Source organism: Lolium perenne, chromosome 2, assembly GCF_019359855.2.
Source record: "Lolium perenne isolate Kyuss_39 chromosome 2, Kyuss_2.0, whole genome shotgun sequence".
In the NCBI taxonomy this organism is placed as follows: Eukaryota; Viridiplantae; Streptophyta; class Magnoliopsida; order Poales; family Poaceae; genus Lolium; species Lolium perenne.
Window position 1 is genome coordinate 106702789 of NC_067245.2, and position 21485 is coordinate 106724273.

Here is a 21485-nt window from a genome sequence, read left to right on the forward strand (position 1 = left end):
GAGATGAAGATCAAAGGCGCAAGAACAAAAGGGCCATATCATATCACATATGAACTGCATGTGATGTTAATCCTTTTTATGCATCTTATTTTGCTTAGATCGCGACGGTAGCATTATAAGATGATCCCTCACTAAAATCTCAAGATAATAAAGTGTTCAACCTTAGTAGCACCGTTACCAAGTCTTGTCGTTTCGAAGCACCTCGTGATGATCGGGTGTGATAGATTCAATAAGTACATATGACGGGTGCAAGACAGTTTTGCACATGCGGATACTAAGGTGGCCTTGACGAGCCTAGCATGTACAGACATGGTCTCGGAACACGTGATACCGAAAGGTAGAGCATGAATCATATGGTTGATATGATGAACACTTTGAGTGTTCGCCATTGAAATCACACCTTTTCTCGTGATGATCGGGTTTAGGTGCGGTGGATTTGGTTCGTGTAATCACTAAGACAATGCGAGGGATATTGTTTTGAGTGGGAGTTCACTTAGGTTTTTAATTATGTTAAATTAAAATTTGAACTCAATTTGTCATAAACTTAGTCTAAACTATTGCAAATATATGTTGTAGAGATGGCGTCCCCAATCAATTTTAATCAGTTCCTAGAGAAAGAAAAACTTAAGAGCAACGGTAGCAACTTCACCCTGGTTCCGTCATGTGAGGATCTTCCTCTACTCCGGAAATCTGCAATTTGTGCTTGATGCACCGCTAGGTGACCCTCCTGAGAAGATGAAACCGATGAAGTAAAGCTGTTTACGCAACTCGGAAAACTCGGTACTCTCAAGTTCGGTGTGCCATCCTGTGCGATGCTGGAATCCGATCTTCAAAAACGTATTGAGCACCATGATCCTCATGAGTTGATGAATGAGCTGAAAGCTATATTCGAGACTCATGCGGCCGTGGAATGCTATGAAGCATCGAAACATTTCTTCAGCTGTATGATGGAAGAAGGCAGCTCCGTTAGTGAGCACATGCTCGCCATGACCGGGCATGCGAAGAAACTCAGTGACTTGGGAATAGTGATTCCTAACAGACCGGGATTAATCGTGTCCTTCAATCACCGCCACCAAGTTACAAGAACTTTGTGATGAACTACAATATGCGAGAACATGAACAAGGAGTTACACGAACTCTTTGGCATGCTAAAAGCTGCTGAGATTGAGATCAAGAAAGAGCACCAAGTGTTGATGGTCAACAAGACCACCAGTTTCAAGAAACAGGGCAAGTCTAAGGGAAAATTCAAGAAGGGTGGCAAGAAAGCTGCCACGCCTCCTATGAAACCTAAGAACGGCCCTAAGCCTCGATCTTGAGTGCTATTATCTTGCAAGGAGAAGGGACACTGGAAGCGTAATTGCTCCAAGTATCGGCTGATCTGAAGAGCGGCCTTGTCAAGAAGAAGAAAGAAGGTATATCTGATATACATGTTATAGATGTTCATTTCACTGGTTCTCGTTCTAGTACAGGTATTTGATACTGGTTCGGTTGCTCATATTTGTAACTCGAAACAGGAACTAAAGAATAAACGACAACTGCTGAAAGATGAAGTGACGATGCGCGTTGGAAACGGATCCAAGGTCAATGTGATCGCAGTCGGCACACTTCCTCTACATCTACCTTCGGGATTAGTTTTAAGCCTAAATAATTGTTATTTTGTACCCGCGTTGAGCATGAACATTATATCTGGATCTTGTTTAATGCAAGACGGTTATTCATTCAAGTCTGAGAATAATGGTTGTTCTATTTTTATGAATAATATCTTTTATGGTCGAGCACCACAAAAGAATGGCTTATTTCTGTTAGATCTCGATAGTAGTGATACGCATATACATAACATTGATGCTAAGCGAATTAAACTTAATGATAATTCTACTTATATGTGGCACTGTCGTCTTGGTCATATTGGAGAGAAACGCATGAAGAAACTCCATACTGATGGATTACTTGAATCACTTGACTTTGAGTCACTTGATAGATGCGAAGCATGTCTAATGGGAAAAATGACAAAGACTCCATTTTCTGGTATGATGGAGCGAGCTACTGACTTATTGGAAATCATACATACTGATGTATGTGGACCAATGAGCGTAGCATCGCGTGGTGGTTATCGTTATGTTCTAACCTTCACAGATGATCTGAGTAGATATGGGTATATCTATTTCATGAAACATAAATCCGAAACTTTCGAGAAGTTTAAGGAATTTCAAAGTGAAGTAGAAAATCAACGTAACAAGAAGATCAAATTTCTACGATCTGATCGTGGAGGTGAATATCTGAGTTATGAGTTTGGCATGCATTTAAAGAAATGCGGAATACTTTCACAATTGACACCGCCGGGAACACCACAACGAAACGGTGTGTCCGAACGTCGTAATCGAACTCTCTTAGATATGGTTCGTAGTATGATGTCTCTTACTGATTTGCCGTTATCATTTTGGAGTTATGCATTAGAGACAGCCGCATTCACTTTAAATAGAGCACCATCAAAATCCGTAGAAATGACACCGTATGAATTATGGTTTAATAAGAAACCTAAGCTGTCGTTCCTGAAAGTTTGGGGTTGCGAAGCCTATGTAAAGAAGTTACAACCGGACAAGCTAGAACCCAAAGCGGAGAAATGCGTCTTCATAGGTTACCCTAAGGAAACTATAGGGTACACTTTCTATCACAGATCCGAAGGCAAAATCTTTGTTGCTAAGAACGGAACCTTTCTTGAGAAAGAATTTCTCACTAAAGAAGTGACTGGAAGAAAAGTAGAACTCGATGAGATTGATGAATCTATACTCGTTGATCGAGTAGCGCAGATCGGAAATTGTACCTGTACCGCCTACACCGGTAACAGAGGAAGCTAATGATAATGATCATGAAACTTCGAACGAGGAAACTACTGAACCTCGCAGATCGACAAGGGAACGTGCCACTCCTGATTGGTATGATCCTTGTCTAAATGTCATGATTGTGGATAACAATGATGAGGACCCCTGCGACGTATGAAGAAGCGATGATGAGCCCGTATTCCAACAAATGGCCAGAAGCCTTGAAATCCGAAATGGGATCCATGTATGATAACAAAGTATGGACTTTGGTAGACTTACCTGATAGCCGAAAGGCTGTCGAGAATAAATGGATCTTCAAGAGAAAAAAAGATGCTGATGGTAATATTACTGTCTATAAAGCTCGACTTGTCGCAAAGGGTTTCCGACAAATTCAAGGAGTTGACTACGATGAGACTTTCTCACCTGTAGCGAAGCTAAAATCTGTGAGGATTTTATTAGCAATAGCTGCATTTTTCGATTATGAGATTTGGCAGATGGATGTCAAAACGGCGTTCCTTAATGGAGACATTGAGGAAGAGTTGTATATGGTACAACCCAAAGGTTTTGTCGATCCTAAAAATGTTGACAAAGTATGCAAACTTCAGCGTTCAATCTATGGACTGAAGCAAGCATCAAGAAGTTGGAACCGACGCTTTGATAAGGTGATCAAAGACTTCGGGTTTATACAAAGGTCATGGAGAGGCCTGTATTTACAAGAAAGTGAGTGGGAGCTCGTAGCATTCCTGATATTATATGTAGATGACATATTATTGATCGGGAATGATATAGAACTATTAAGCAGTGTTAAAGGTTATTTGAATAATAGTTTTTCAATGAAAGACCTTGGTGAAGCATCGTATATATTAGGCATCAAGATTTATAGAGATAGATCAAGACGCCTAATAGGGCTATCACAGAGTACATATCTGGACAAGATTCTAAAGAAGTTTAGAATGGACGAAAGTAAGAAAGGGTTCTTACCTATGTTACCAGGCAAGGTATTGAGTAAAACTCAAGGACCGGCTACGGCAGAAGAAAGAGAAAGGATGAGTAACATCCCCTATGCCTCGGCAGTAGGATCTATCATGTATGCCATGCTATGTACTAGACCGGATATAGCACATGCTGTTAGTTTGACTAGCAGATATCAAAGTGATCCAGGAATGGAACACTGGACAGCGGTCAAGAATATCCTGAAGTACTTAAAAAGAACTAAGGATATGTTTCTTTGTTATGGAGGTGACCAAGAGCTCGTTGTAAACGGTTACACCGATGCAAGTTGGAACACTGATCCTGATGACTCTAAGTCACAATCTGGGTACGTGTTTATATTGAATGGTGCTGCGATGGCTGGGCAAGCTCGAAGCAGTGCACGGTGGCGAAGTCTTCAACAGAATCAGAGTACATAGCGGCTTCAGAGGCTTCATCAGAAGCGGTATGGATGAAGAGGTTCATTGTAGAGCTCGGTGTGGTACCTAGTGCATTGGACCCATTAATCATTTACTGTGATAACATGGGTGCCATCGCCAATGCACAAGAGCCAAGGTCACACAAGAGGCTGAAGCATATCAAGCTGCGTTACCACTCGATTCGCGAATACATCGAAGATGGAGAAGTAAAGATTTGCAAAGTACACACTGATCTGAATGTAGCAGATCCGTTGACTAAAGCTCTCCCTAGGGCAAAACATGACCAACACCAGAATGCCATGGGTGTTAGGTATATTACAACGTAATCTAGATTATTGACTCTAGTGCAAGTGGGAGACTGAAGGAGATATGCCCTAGAGGCAATAATAAAGTTGTTATTATTTATATCTTTATGTTTATGATAAATGTTTATATATCATGCTAGAATTGTATTAACCGAAACATTAGTACATGTGTGATATGTAGACAAACAAGAAGTCCCTAGTATGCCTCTTAAACTAGCTTGTTGATTAATGGATGATTAGTTTCATAATCATGAACATTGGATGTTATTAATAACAAGGTTATGTCATTGTGTGAATGATATAATGGACACACCCAATTAAGCGTAGCATAAGATCTCGTCATTAAGTTATTTGCTATAAGCTTTCGATACATAATTACCTAGTCCTTATGACCATGAGATCATGTAAATCACTTATACCGGAAAGGTACTTTGATTACACCAAACACCACTGCGTAAATGGGTGGCTATAAAGGTGGGATTAAGTATCCGGAAAGTATGAGTTGAGGCATATGGATCAACAGTGGGATTTGTCCATCCCGATGACGGATAGATATACTCTGGGCCCTCTCGGTGGAATGTCGTCTAATGTCTTGCAAGCATATGAATGAGTTCATAAGAGACCACATACCACGGTACGAGTAAAGAGTACTTGTCAGGAGACGAGGTTGAACAAGGTATAGAGTGATACCGAAGATCAAACCTCGGACAAGTAAAATATCGTGAGACAAAGGGAATTGGTAATGTATGTGAATGGTTCATTCGATCACTAAAGTCATCGTTGAATATGTGGGAGCCATTATGGATCTCCAGATCCCGCTATTGGTTATTGGTCGGAGTGAGTACTCAACCATGTCCACATAGTTCTCGAACCGTAGGGTGACACACTTAAAGTTGGATGTTGAAATGGTAGTACTTGAATTATGGAATGGAGTTCGAATATTTGTTCGGAGTCCGGATGAGATCCCGGACATCACGAGGAGTTACCGAATGGTCCGGAGAATAAGATTCATATATAGGATGTCATTTTATGTGAAATAAAATGTCGCGGAAGGTTCTATGGAAGGTTCTAGAAGGTTCTAGAAAAGTCCGGAAGAAACCACCAAGGAAGGTGGAGTCCACATGGGACTCCACCACCATGGCCGGCCAGCCCTAGATGGGGTGGAGTCCCAAGTGGACTCCACCATAGGGGGCCGGCCACCCCCCACATGGGAGGTGGGAATCCCACCTTTGGGTGGGAGTCCTAGTTGGGCTAGGTTTCCCCCTCCTATGGAAGGTTTTGGTTTCGGGTCTTATTCGAAGACTTGGACACCAACACTTGGGATCCACCTATATAATGAGGGGCCAAGGGAGGGGGCCGGCCACCCCAAGACCATAAGCTGGCCGCCCCCCTTGAGTGGCCGGCCACCCCCTCCCAAACCCTAGCTTTGCTCCTCCACTCCATATTGCCCGCGTAGCTTAGCGAAGCTCCGCCGGACTTCTACACCGCCACCGACACCACGCCGTCGTGCTGTCGGATTCAAGAGGAGCTACTACTTCCGCTGCCCGCTGGAACGGGGAGGTGGACGTCGTCTTCATCAACAACCGAACGTGTGACCGAGTACGGAGGTGCTGCCCGTTCGTGGCGCCGGAACCGATCGTGATCAAGATCTTCTACGCGCTTTTGCAAGCGGCAAGTGATCGTCTACCGCAGCAACAAGAGCCTCATCTTGTAGGCTTTGGAATCTCTTCAAGGGTGAGACTCGATACCCCCTCGTTGCTACCGTCTTCTAGATTGCATCTTGGCTTGGATTGCGTGTTCGCCGTAGGAAAATTTTTGTTTTCTATGCAACGTTGTCCTACAAAATTCACAGCCCTCAAAGAAGCCGGCAATCTTTTGCACGTGAAACCGGTACGAAGCCATGTTAGCATCTTTTGCGTCCCAATCTCCGGAACACTGTTGCACCACGAGATCTGAATCTCCATAGCAAATGATCCGGTGCACACCGATTTCTTTTGCGACCTTTAGTCCATGGATCAAAGCCTCGTACTCAGCGACATTGTTTGATGCCCTGAAATGTACCTGCAGAACATACCGGAGATGATCTCCCTTAGGTGAGGTAAGCACCACACCGGCTCCTAGACCCTCTTTGAGTTTGGATCCGTCAAAGTGCATCTTCTAGTATTCTACTTTTTGATCTGGCGGCTTGTATTGCATTTCCGCCCAATCAACAAGGAAATCCGCCAAGGCTTGCGATTTTATGGCATCTCTTCTTTCATACACCGGTACATATGGTGATATCTGGATTGCCCACTTTGCAATCCTTCCGCTAGCATCTTTGTTGCACATGATATCGGAAATGGGTGCCTCGCTCACCACTTTCATGGGGTGCTCCTCAAAGTAATGTTTAAGCTTGGTGGCGGCCATGAACACGCCATAAGTCATTTTCTGGAAGTGAGGGTAGTTTTGTTTTGAGAGGGAGAGCACCTCGCTCAGGTAGTATACCGGCCTCTGGACAGTTTTTCCTTCCTCTTCTCTTTCGACCATAACTACCACGCTCACAACCCGGTTTGTTGCTGCTATGTATAATAGCATAGGCTCTCTTTCTAGAGGTGAAGCCAGTATAGGCGCTGTGGCCAGCATTGTTTTTAGCTCTTTAAACGCTGCGTCTGCCTGAGGGGTCCAGACGAACGTATCGGATTTTTTCATGAGAGCATAGAGCGGCAGAGCTTTTTCTCCCAACCTGCTTATGAACCGGCTTAGCGATGCCAAGCTTCCGGTAAACTTTTGCACGTCTTTGAGATCGCGCGGTATAGTCATTCTTTCGATTTCCCGGATTTTTACCGGATTAACCTCAATGCCCCGGCTAGATACGAGAAAGCCAAGCAGTTTGCCGGCAGGGACACCGAAGGTGCATTTTGCCGGATTGAGTTTCATCCGGAATCTTCTCAAGTTATCAAATGTTTGCCGGAGGTCATCGATTAATGTTTCTTTTACCTTGGTTTTTACCACGACATCGTCCACATAGACTTGTACATTTTTTCCGATTTGATCAAACAAGCATTTTTGCATACAGCGCTGGTACGTTGCACCAGCGTTGCGCAAACCAAAAGGCATAGTGACATAGCAATAAGCCCCGTGCGGGGTAATGAACGCAGTTTTTATTTGATCTTCCTTTTTCAGGGGGATTTGGTGGAAACCGGAATAAGCATCCAAGAAAGACAACAGTTCACAACCAGCGGTGGAATCAATCACCTGATCGATCCGGGGTAAAGGGAAAGGGTCTTTCGGGCAAGCTTTGTTCAGGTTGGTGTAGTCGATGCACATGCGCCACACCTTTGGAGCCTTTGCTTCTAGGTTCTCCTCTTTCTTCTTTTCGACCAGCACCGGATTGGCTAGCCACTCAGTGTGCAGTACTTCCACGATGAAACCGGCCACCAGTAACTTTGTCACCTCTTCTCCAATGATCTTTCTCCTGTCTTCAGCAAACCGGCGTAGCGGCTGCCTTACCGGCTTCGCATCTTTCCGGACATTTAATGAGTGCTTGATGTCTACTGGAGCTTCTATTCTTGTAGACAGTGTTGGGCCTCCAATAGCAGAGGTTTGTAGAACAGCAGCAAGTTTCCCTTAAGTGGATCACCCAAGGTTTATCGAACTCAGGGAGGAAGAGGTCAAAGATATCCCTCTCATGCAACCCTGCAACCACAAAGCAAGAAGTCTCTTGTGTCCCCAACACACCTAATAGGTGCACTAGTTCGGCGAAGAGATAGTGAAATACAGGTGGTATAAATAAGTAGTAGCAACGGCACCAGAAAAGTGCTTTGCCTAGGACAGTAAACAAGCAGTAGTAACGCAGCAGCAGTAGTAACGCAGTAAAACAGTAAACAAGCAGCGATAGCAGTATTTAGGAACAAGGCCTAGGGATTAGACTTTCACTAGTGGACACTCTCAACTTTGATCACATAACAGAATAGATAAATGCATACTCTACACCCTCTTGTTGGATGATGAACACCACTAACTGTGTAGGATTACATGAACCCTCAATGCCGGAGTTAACAAGCTCCACAATATTCGATGTTCATATTTAAATAACCTTAGAGTGCATGACAGATCAACACAACTAAACCAAGTACTAACGTAGCATGCACACTGTCACCTTCACGCTACGAAAGGAGGCATAGATCACATCAATACCATCATAGCAATAGTTAACTTCATAATCTACAAGAGATCACAATCATAGCCTACGCCAAGTACTAACACGGATGCACACACTGTCACCATTACACCGTGCAGGAGGAATAAACTACTTTAATAACATCACTAGAGTAGCACATAGATAAATTGTGATACAAAACACATTGCAATCATAAAGAGATATAAATAAGCACTTCACTATGCCATTCATAACAGTGAATAAGTATTCTGTGAAATATAGCCTAAGAGACCCACACGGTGCACCCACTGTCACCTTTACACACGTGGGACAAGGAGTCTCCGGAGATCACATAAGTAAAATTCACTTGACTAGCATAACGACATCTAGATTACAAGCATCATCATATGAATCTCAATCATGTAAGGCAGCTCATGAGATTATTGTATTGAAGTACATAGGAGAGAGATGAACCACATAGCTACCGGTACAGCCCCGAGCCTCGATGGAGAACTACTCCCTCCTCATGGGAGTCAGCAGCGTTGATGGAGATGGCGGTGGTGTCGATGGAGGAGCCTTCCGGGGGCACTTCCCCGTCCCGGCGGCGTGCCGGAACAGAGACTCCTGTCCCCCAGATCTTGGCTTCGCGATGGCGGCGGCTCTGGAAGGTTTCTCGTACCGTGGCTTTTTCGTATCGAGGTTTTAGGTCGAGGGGCTTCTTATAGGCGAAGAGGCGGCGTCAGAAGGTCAACGAGGCGACGACACCATAGGGGGGGGGGCGGGCCACCCCCAGGCCGTGCTGGCCTATGGTCTGGTGGGCCTGTGGCCCCCCTCTGACGACTCTCAGGTGTTGTGGATGCTTCCGGGGATTCTAAGGTGCTGGGCGTTGATTTCGTCCAATTCCGAGAATATTTTCTTACTAGGATTTCTGAAACCAAAAACAGCAGAAAACAGCAACTGGCCCTTCGGCATCTTGTCAATAGGTTAGTTCCAGAAAACGCATAATTATGACATAAAGTATGCATAAAACATGTAGATATCATCAATAATGTGGCATGGAACATAAGAAATTATCGATACGTCGGAGACGTATCAGCATCCCCAAGCTTAGTTCCTGCTCGTCCCGAGCAGGTAAACGATAAACAAAGATAATTTCTGGAGTGACATGCCATCATAACCTTGATCATACTATTTGTAAGCATATGTAGTGAATGCAGCGATCAAAACAATGTAAATGACATGAGTAAACAAATGAATCATATAGCAAAGACTTTTCATGAATAGTACTTCAAGACAAGCATCAAGAAGTCTTGCATAAGAGTTAACTCATAAAGCAATAATTCAAAGTAAAGGTATTGAAACAACACAAAGGAAGATTAAGTTTCAGCGGTTGCTTTCAACTTGTAACATGTATATCTCATGGATATTGTCAACATAGAGTAATATAACAAATGCAATATGCAAGTATGTAGGAATCAATGCACAGTTCACACAAGTGTTTGCTTCTTGAGGTGGAGAGAGATAGGTGAACTGACTCAACATAAAAGTAAAAGAAAGGTCCTTCAAAGAGGAAAGCATCGATTGCTATATTTGTGCCAGAGCTTTGATTTTGAAAACAAGAAACAATTTTGTCAACGGTAGTAATAAAGCATATGTATCATGTAAATTATATCTTACAAGTTGCAAGCCTCATGCATAGTATACTAATAGTGCCCGCACCTTGTCCTAATTAGCTTGGACTACCGGGATCATCGCAATGCACATGTTTTAACCAAGTGTCACAAAGGGGTACCTCTATGCCGCCTGTACAAAGGTCTAAGGAGAAAGCTCACATCGGATTTCTCGCTATTGATTATTCTCAACTTAGACATCCATACCGGGACAACATAGATAACAGATAATGGACTCCTCTTTTATGCATAAGCATGTAGCAACAATTAATTTTCTCATATGAGATTGAGGATATATGTCCAAAGCTGAAACTTCCACCATGGATCATGGCTTTAGTTAGCGGCCCAATGTTCTTCTCTAACAATATGCATGCTCTAACCATAAGGTGGTAGATGGCCCTTACTTCAGACAAGACGAACATGCATAGCAACTCACATGATATTCAACAAAGAGTAGTTGATGGCGTCCCCAGTGAACATGGTTATCGCACAACGAGCAAATTAATAAGAGATAAAGTGCATAAGTACATATTCAATACCACAATAGTTTTTAAGCTATTTGTCCCATGAGCTATATATTGTAAAGGTGAAGAATGGAAATTTTAAAGGTAGCACTCAAGCAATTTACTTTGGAATGGCGGAGAAATACCATGTAGTAGGTAGGTATGGTGGACACAAATGGCATAGTGGTTTGCTCAAGTATTTTGGATGCATGAGAAGTATTCCCTCTCGGTACAAGGTTTAGGCTAGCAAGGCTATTTTAAACAAACACAAGGATGAAGCGGTGCAGCAAAACTCACATAAAAGACATATTGTAAATATTATAAAACTCTACACCGTCTTCCTTGTTGTTCAAACTCAATACTAGAAATTATCTAGACCTTAGAGAAACCAAATATGCAAACCAAATTTTAGCATGCTCTATGTATTTCTTCATTAATAGGTGCAAAGTATATGATGCAAGAGCTTAAACATGAGCACAACAATTGCCAAGTATCACATTATCCAAGACATTTTAGTAATTACTACATGTAGCATTTTCCAATTCCAACCATATAACAATTAACGAAGCAGTTTCAACCTTCGCCATGAAAATTAAAAGCTAAGAACACATGTGTTCTTATGAACTAGCGGAGCGTGTCTCTCTCCCACACAAGCATTTATTCAAACAAAAATAAAAACAAAAGCACACAGACGCTCCAAGTAAAGTACATAAGATGTGACCGAATAAAAATATAGTTTCAAGAGAAGGAACCTGATAATTTGTCGATGAAGAAGGGGATGCCTTGGGCATCCCCAAGCTTAGATGCTTGAGTCTTCTTGAAATATGCAGGGATGAACCACCGGGGCATCCCCAAGCTTAGAGCTTTCACTCTTCTTGATCATATTGTATCATCCTCCTCTCTTGACCCTTGAAAACTTCCTTCACACCAAACTCGAAACAAACTCATTAGAGGGTTAGTGCATAATCAAAAACTCACATGTTCAGAGGTGACACAATCATTCTTAACACTTCTGGACATTGCCCAAAGCTACTGGAAGTTAATGGAACAAAGAAATCCATCCCACATAGCAAAAGAGGCAATGCGAAATAAAAGGCAGAATCTGTCAAAACAGAACAGTCCGTAAAGACGAATTTTATTGAGGCACCAGACTTGCTCAAATGAAAATGCTCAAATTGAATGAAAGTTGCGTACATATCTGAGGATCACTCACGTAAATTGGCATAATCTTCTGAGTTACCTACAGAGAATTTTGCCCAGATTCGTGACAGCAAAGAAATCTGTTTCTGTGCAGTAATCCAAATCTAGTATCAACCTTGCTATCAAAAACTTTACTTGGCACAACAAAACACAAAACTAAGATAAGGAGAGGTTGCTACAGTAGTAAACAACTTCCAAGACACAAATATAAAACAAAGTACTGTAGCAAAATAAACACACGGGTTATCTCCCAAGAAGTGCTTTCTTTATAGCCATTAAGATGGGCTCAGCAGTTTTAATGATGCACTCGCAAGAAATAGTATTTGAAGAAAAAGAGAGCATCAAGAGGCAAATTCAAAACACATTTAAGTCTAACATGCTTCCTATGCATAGGAATCTTGTAAATAAACAAGTTCATGAAGAGTAAAGCGACAAGCATAGGAAGATAAAACAAGTGTAGCTTCAAAAATTTAAGCACATAGAGAGGCATTTTAGTAACATGAAAATTTCTACCACCATATTTTCCTCTCTCATAATAGCTTTCAGTAGTGTCATGAGCAAACTCAACAATATAACTATCACATAAAGCATTCTTATCATGAGTCTCATGCATAAAATTATTACTACTCCCAACATAAGCATAATCAATTTTATTAGTAATAGCGGGAGCAAATTCAACAAAGTAGCTATCAAATATAGGAGGCATATTGTAATCATAATCAAATTCATCCTCCATAATAGGTGGCAACAAAAGACTACTATCATTATAATCATCATAAATAGGAGGCAAAGTATCATCAAAGTAAATTTCCTCCTCATTGCCCGGGGGACTAAAAAGATCATGCTCATCAAAACCAGCTTCCCCAAGCTTAGAATTTTCCATAGCATTAGCAACAATAGTGTTCAAAGCATTCATATTAATAACATTCCCATTAGCATGTATATAAAGTTCCATGGGTTTTTTAATTCTTTCTTCAAACACATCATGTCCTAATTCAAGATAAAGTTCATAGAGATCTCTCATATTTTTGTTGTTTTCCATTATGCCAAACTAGTGTAAACAAGAAACAAAAAGTTGCAATTGCAGGATCTAAAGGAAATAGCTTCGAGCACAAACACAGTGGCGCCAGAAGAGTACTTAACCTGGAACCAAAGTATGAGTGCCTTTTACCTTTCCTCCCCGGCAACGGCGCCAGAAAAGTGCTTGATGTCTACTGGAGCTTCTATTCTTGTAGACAGTGTTGGGCCTCCAAGAGCAGAGGTTTGTAGAACAGCAGCAAGTTTCCCTTAAGTGGATCACCCAAGGTTTATCGAACTCAGGGAGGAAGAGGTCAAAGATATCCCTCTCATGCAACCCTGCAACCACAAAGCAAGAAGTCTCTTGTGTCCCCAACACACCTAATAGGTGCACTAGTTCGGCGAAGAGATAGTGAAATACAGGTGGTATAAATAAGTAGTAGCAACGGCACCAGAAAAGTGCTTTGCCCAGGACAAGAAACAAGCAGTAGTAACGCAGCGTAGTAACGCAAAGAAAACAGTAAACAAGCAGCGATAGCAGTATTTAGGAACAAGGCCTAGGGATTAGACTTTCACTAGTGGACACTCTCAACTTTGATCACATAACAGAATAGATAAATGCATACTCTACACCCTCTTGTTGGATGATGAACACCACTAACTGTGTAGGATTACACGAACCCTCAATGCCGGAGTTAACAAGCTCCACAATATTCGATGTTCATATTTAAATAACCTTAGAGTGCATGACAGATCAACACAACTAAACCAAGTACTAACGTAGCATGCACATTGTCACCTTCACGCTACGAAAGGAGGCATAGATCACATCAATACCATCATAGCAATAGTTAACTTCATAATCTACAAGAGATCACAATCATAGCCTACGCCAAGTACTAACACGGATGCACACACTGTCACCATTACACCGTGCAGGAGGAATAAACTACTTTAATAACATCACTAGAGTAGCACATAGATAAATTGTGATACAAAACACATTGCAATCATAAAGAGATATAAATAAGCACTTCACTATGCCATTCATAACAGTGAATAAGTATTCTGTGAAATATAGCCTAAGAGACCCACACGGTGCACACACTATCACCTTTACACACGTGGGACAAGGAGTCTCCGGAGATCACATAAGTAAAATTCACTTGACTAGCATAACGACATCTAGATTACAAGCATCATCATATGAATCTCAATCATGTAAGGCAGCTCATGAGATTATTGTATTGAAGTACATAGGAGAGAGATGAACCACATAGCTACCGGTACAGCCCCGAGCCTCGATGGAGAACTACTCCCTCCTCATGGGAGTCAGCAGCGTTGATGGATATGGCGGTGGTGTCGATGGAGGAGCCTTCCGGGGGCACTTCCCCGTCCCGGCGGCGTGCCGGAACAGAGACTCCTGTCCCCCAGATCTTGGCTTCGCGATGGCGGCGGCTCTGGAAGGTTTCTCGTACCGTGGCTTTTTCGTATCGAGGTTTTAGGTCGAGGGGCTTCTTATAGGCGAAGAGGCAGCGTCAGAAGGTCAACGAGGCGACGACACCATAGGGGGGCGCGGGCCACCCCCAGGCCGCGCCGGCCTATGGTATGGTGGGCCTGTGGCCCCCCTCTGACGACTCTCGGGTGTTCTGGATGCTTCCGGGGATTCTAAGGTGCTGGGCGTTGATTTCGTCCAATTCCGAGAATATTTCCTTACTAGGATTTCTGAAACCAAAAACAGCAGAAAACAGCAACTGGCTCTTCGGCATCTCGTCAATAGGTTAGTTCCAGAAAACGCATAATTATGACATAAAGTATGCATAAAACATGTAGATATCATCAATAATGTGGCATGGAACATAAGAAATTATCGATACGTCGGAGACGTATCAGTGCTCAGCCAGCTCCCTCGGAACACATACCAAGTCATCAGTAGACCAGGCAAAAATATTCCGATTCTCACGGAGGAAGCTGACGAGCGCGCTTTCCTATGCCTCATTCATGCCGGCACCGATACGAACGGTGCGCTCAGGGTAAGCCGGGTCCAGCACAATGTCCTTTGTTTCTTTTGTCGGCTTGAATGCCGATGTGCCCAGGCTTGCACTCATTGCCGCTAAGCTCAGCTGCGAGGATTGAGCCAGCGCAACCGCAGTTTGCATCCTCCTCTTTTCCTATGCGATCACCAGCGATTCTGCCAGGTTTGATCCGGCTGAAGCGGTTTCCAGTGAGACTTTGTAGTTTCCCACCACAGTTAAGGGTCCACGAGGTGCCGGCATCTTCATCTTGAGATAGGCCGTGTGAGTTGAGGCCATGAAAGCAGCCAATGCCGGTCTTCCCAGCAATGCATGGTAAGGACTGTCTAAGTCCACCACCTCAAACTCAAGGTTTTCAACCCGGCAATTGTCACGTCCTCCAAACGACACATCCACCTGGACTTTTCCAACCGGTGCGCAGGACAAGCCCGGAACGATGCCGTGGAAAGTTGTACGAGTTGGCTGAAGCATGTTTTCCGTTATGCCCAGCATGTTCATGGTGTGCCGGTACATGATGTTTATGCTGCTCCCATTGTCTATCAGCACCTTGCTGAACTTGACTCGAGCGTTTGGCCCTTGCATGATTGGGTCCAAGACAAGAGCATAGCCACCCGGGTTAGGCATTATCTTGGGGTGATCCTTGAACGACCAAGAGATCTCTTGATCTGACCACAGCATGTATTTTGGCACTGCCGGCATCACCGCGTTCACTTACATAGAACGGCGATGCAGGCTCTATCTGTCGGTTGGCTCAGTGACGAACACAATGCAGCACATATCTGGGTCATGGTAAACATTCCGGCCCAAAGGTGCCGGTGGAGGTGGTTGGCCGTTGCCTTCTCCCACCTGGTTAACTTGCTGGTACTGCTGCCGGTTTGGCTGAGGCTGTACCGGTAAAGCATTTGCCCCGGTAAGCGGCGGTGGTGGTGGTAGTTGATGCTGACGCAGCATATCTTGTGGTGGTGGTTGCATGGTGGAGCACCCTTGTGCTTGCGCATCTTTTACTGCTCCCTTGAGCATCAAGTACTTGGTCCAAGAGCAATCCTTCGTCAGATGATTTGACGGGTGAGCCGGGTTCGGTGTGTGCCACCGGCAAGGTTGATCCATGGCAGCTTCCATGGTGTACTTCACAGGTTCTTGCCAGTTCTTTTTCTGGCCCCAGGGTTTCTTTTCGACCCACTGTTTCTTAGGACCCTCCCATGGCTGCGATCCGGTTCTTTGCCTCTGACTGCCGCTGGCCTCAGAGTTCTCTTGTACCACAACAACTTGCTGCGGACCGTACCTTCGATCCAGCAAATCTTCCCTTCTCTTATTGTTCCGGTTATCCTGGTGTTGCTCTTGGCGTTGCTGAGGCGGGTTTGATTGCTCCGGCTCAGGTTGTACTGCCGGCTGCATTGGGTCTCCCAACGCATAGTTATCCGCCACGCGTATCATTTCCGCCAGCGTTGTAGGCATGTTCCGCTGCAGCTTTTGCCACAACGGTGAACCTCTTCTGCACCCACTGCTAAACCAAGCAATAGCTTGTGCCTCTATCACCCCTTCACAGGAGTTCCTTGTGGTGTTCCACCGGGCCAGATAATCCCGGTCTGTTTCATTTGGGCGCTGTACGCACAGGGCGAGCTGCTGCGGCCTGTTTGGCCTCCGGTATGTGCTGCTGAAGTTACTCACAAAAGCTTCCTCAAAATCCAACCAGCCGTTTATGCTTCCTTCCGGCAAGTTGTTCAGCCAGATTCTTGCCGGTCCTACCAAGAATGATGGTATGATTCTCACGGCCCAACGCCGGTTTCCTCCTCCAGCTACGGTTCCTCCGCCACCAGCGACGTATACCGCGGTCACGTAATCCGCGAGCCAGTCTTCCGGCTTAGTGGTGCCATCATATGTTTTTGTGTCACGAGGCAACTGGAAGTTGCGAACCGGCGGTCCCTCTTTCATGATTCTTGGACCAAAACACTTTGGGCCCGGAGGACCTTCTGCCTCGATCATTTCTGACAAGTATACTCTATCCAGACGGTGCCTCGCATCCCGTTCTGGCAGGTATCTTTCTCCCAAGCGTTCTCCCAATGGGTTCCGGTATGCTGCCGGTCTTGTTGAATCGACCTCGTCATCATGCTCTGGTACCGCGGCCCTTGCCTGCCGGTACCTTGGGAGATCCATCTCCTCCTCATCATACGCTGCCCTTGCAGCTCGGTAATTTTGCCCGATTTCGTGTCTACCGGCATGATTGTTTCCGACATAGCCTCCTTTGGCGTAGCCTCTGTCTGTCCCTTGGCTTTTTCTACCGGCATCGTGTTGCCCGGCTTGTTGTTTTCCGGCAAGAACCGGATCATACACAGTCATCTGCTACGCATTCATCTCTTTTTCTCTTCTTCTGTCCGGATGGGGGGACGAAGCCTGCCCATGGGACTTGCTACCGGCATTCTTTGTTGAACGCGCGGATTTTGAAGCCATAGCCTTGTTCAGCTTAGCAAGCTGCTCAGTGTTTTGCTGCTCGATAGTTTCAAGCAGCTCCCGGACACGCTCTTGTTGTTTTGCCAGAGCGTCCCCGGAAAGCGGTTCACATAGCACTACTACAGCCTTAGCAGCTTTTATAGTTTTATCCGGACTACTGTACTTAGGTTTCTCTACAATGCTTACAGATGCAGAGGTACTTTTGCCGGCAAGAATTTCCTTACGCAGATCCTGATCTAGATTGCGAGCCTGAAGCCGGTTCTCCGGTATCCTAGCAGCATGGGCGCTAACAGAAGCAAAGCCATGGGCAGCGTTATACTCACGTATGGTTAGGTTCAGCTCGCGCTGCGCCCTGACAACGTCCCTGCCGTTCTCGAGCAGCTTCTGGCGCTGCGTCTCCAGCTCCGCCTGAGCCGCTGCCGGGTCGATTTTCTGCGCGATGGGCGTGGCGAGGACGGTCATCGCCGCTTGGAGCGGTGTCTCCGGTAGCGCGGACGATGCTCCCGCAGCGCCTGCGTCGCGCTCCAGCGGTGGCTTGGCCGCACGGGTTGATGCCGCACGTCCAGGACCTTCTTCCACAGCTTCCTTGCCGGTGCCGACCACGCCAGCCATCATCACCTCCACGCTGCCGAGGGCGCGGCCAGCATGTAGCCATCTTGGCGGATCCGGCGCCACCAGCACCGGTGAGGGGCGCTGGCGCACAGGGACAGTGCCGAAGTAGATGTGGTGGCTGCTGAACTCGATGATGCGGCCATTCTTGGGGAAGATGCCGCCGTTGGCGAAGCAGCCCGCGTTGTCGTTGATGAAGTCCATGGTGTAGATGCGCTGCACCAGCGCGGACACCGTACGCTGGCCGGCGACGTCGAGGATGCCCGCCCGAATGTGAACTCCAGCAAGCGCCACTTCATGCCCCACGGTGGGCGCCAACTGCCGTCGTGGTGAACGAGCAGATGCCATGGGATGGCTTGAGTTGGGGCCGAATGGACGCTAGAGGATTCGGGGGAGGGTTTGTGATTAGATGGGATGAACTTCCGGATGCTTTCCTCAAGAACTCAGCCAAAGGCAGCGATACAAGAAGAAACACACAAGGAAGAACTCTGCTCTAGATCACTATCTTCATTGATCTCAACAGGATACATGTTTCTGGTTACAAGGTTCATCTATTCCTCTACCATCTAACCTCCCGGATACGGGGGTGCCCCCTCTCCTTATATAGGGGAGAGGGTGGCTTACAGAGCAAGAAACCCTAATGGCATCTTTGACTGGACAAACTACTTTACAAAGTAACTTTAATCATAGATGACGCCGGGGTCTTCTTTAATCAGGGAAGCTGACGTCCTCTGGTTTCTTTCAGCGTCATCCTTCTCTTTGGCGCCAGGGCTTCGTTTAAAGCTACTTTGCTTAGCTCATCCTTGTCCTCTAGCTCTGAAGAGAATCTTTGACCAGTCTTGCCGACATGCTCTTCTTACCGGTAGCCCGGTGTCTTCTTCATCCGGTTCCGGTATACCCCTCTTGGGGATACCGGCCTGGCTTTACTTAACCAAACACTTATCTTTGTGCTCCGGTATAAACATTAAACCGGTATCTTGATGGCTCGAACCATCCGGTTTGGCATGCCTTTGGCATACCGGGGGTCATCCCCCCAACACCTTGTTTCCTTTTGCGCCTCCTCCTATGCATATCACACACACACACCATCTAACCAGTCATCTCCAGTTTCGCCTGATCAGTTTGAAGATGTTGCACACTCGCTTGTTTTGTTGCCTAACCATGGTGCAGGTATCGGTCGTGGTGCTCTCCTTGAGGTCTTGTATCAGTTGGCTTCTTCTGACCGTGATCCTGCTGCCGGTAACGTCGATCCCTGCATCATACATGCAGTGATCTCGGTTCCCCCCGCGCTCCAGCTCCATCGCTGCATGGGCCAACGCTCGCGACCACGCCCGCTGCCTCGCCGCGCGGGCCGTCTCCTGCTGACTCGCCGTGCGGGTCATCCCCTACCACCTCACTGCGTGGGCCTTCAGTGTAGGCATCGCCTGCTAGGCCTGGTCCGTCCCCTGCTGGGCCATCGCCCACATGGTCATTGTCGCCTGCTGGGTCCTCGCTATCGGGTTCCCCCGCTCCATCGACATCGTGTGGTGACCCCGCATACCACTACATGGTCTAGTATGCAAGTCATTGACATAACACCAATGAAACACCGTTCCACTAGTATTACATCCCTTAGAGTGGTACAACAGAAACATGTATGGGTCCAAGGCATGTTTATAGAGTTACACACAAACTCTTTACGGAAGATCAGCACAGCCTCCTACTTTACAATGAAGTAAAACTGCAAATAAACTCCAGAAGAACAACTCATAGTCTAATCTTATCACGAACTCTATCTATGGAGAATTTGACTAGCTATAGAGGCTATGACTGGATTCTAGCTAAATAGGAGCTAGGTTTAGGGAGATAGTTCCCTTCTACTACTAATCTAGGTTTTCTCCATGGTGGATGTGGTGTTTGACTCTTTTGATAGGGTTCTGTCCCTTGAGGTGGTTGTTAACTCTTCGGCCTTCGAGTTGCATTGTAGATCCTTCTTCGATGCCTTCATATCTAAGCAAGGGATTTAAAGGGGTATGAGTACGAGCGTACTCAACAAGTTCATTATAGGAAAGAGGTGTTTAATGCACTAGCTACAGCCATAGACCAGAAAGTCATAGGCAATGCAAGTTTTTGCAAACATTTCTTCAAAAGGTTGCTTTTATTCTGAAGAGCTATGTCCGACAGCCTTCACCAGGTGTCTAGAACTTCATGGAGTTCATTTCCGGCCGTGTTCACAATTCCATAACCCGGAACAGGGATCGACATGTCACGATTCGTTACACTCTACAGAGGTGTGTTGCTTTACCCATAAGAGATCTTAACCTTGTTGCCAACCGGGCTATAGACTCCGTCCACACTTCCTTGGTGTGAGGCCAGGTATAAAATCCTAGCCAATCATTGCGTTCCTCCGTGACCCCGCACACCTACCCTTTGTTGCAGTTACGACCTTGGGTCCTCGCCGGTTAGCATATCCATTAGATATCATCCGACCTCGACTACTATCGGGTATCACAACCTCGATACCTTTGCCGGTCTGCTACAACCCATCATAGACCGTATTACCGTGGGGACTTAAAGGTTCCCCACCCCTCCGGTTGTTCTCGCAAGACACAACTGCTACGGTAAGCTCATCTGTTGATGTACGAGAGGAAGAAACACAACTGATGACTACTCCATCCCACTCCAGATCTTATGGTTAACACGGGTCTTACGGCACAAGAATCACTGGAAGACATTTGTTGTTAATCCTAGATGGATACAAACCCATTGCAATGGAACCTCCACCATACTCATACCATGGTTCCATCGCCCACCACATAGTCATATTCATAGTATGAAAATAGCATTTTTGCTTTTCATGCAAGAGTGGTAAGTATAGTACTTTGCAAGTAATTTGGTAAAAAAATACTCAAATTGACATGAACAAGCGATGAACTTGCCATTCTTGACTGCAAGATTATGCAGGCAAGGTCTTTGATACGCAATAACTCCAAATTCTGAAATAGCATCATCGTCTGGTGAGGACGATGTTCAAAAGATTGGCAAGGATGCAAGAATCCATAAGTATGTGATGCAATCGCTCTAAGCGTGACCTAACCCGATGATTTAGGATTAGTGAGTTGGTATGCTTGGTTTAGGGTGTGTTGCACTTTTAGAGTGATTCACAAACAAGGTTCTTATTAAGGTTTGCTTACTTGGTATCCTAAACAAGTAGTACAATACATCACAACAATAATATTACTAGAACACAACAATAAGATTTGATATAATTCTAACATGTAATGAATAGTTGTCAGATTTTTATTATTATACGACATGGTTAATGATTACTTATAATTTACTTCAAAAGAATAAC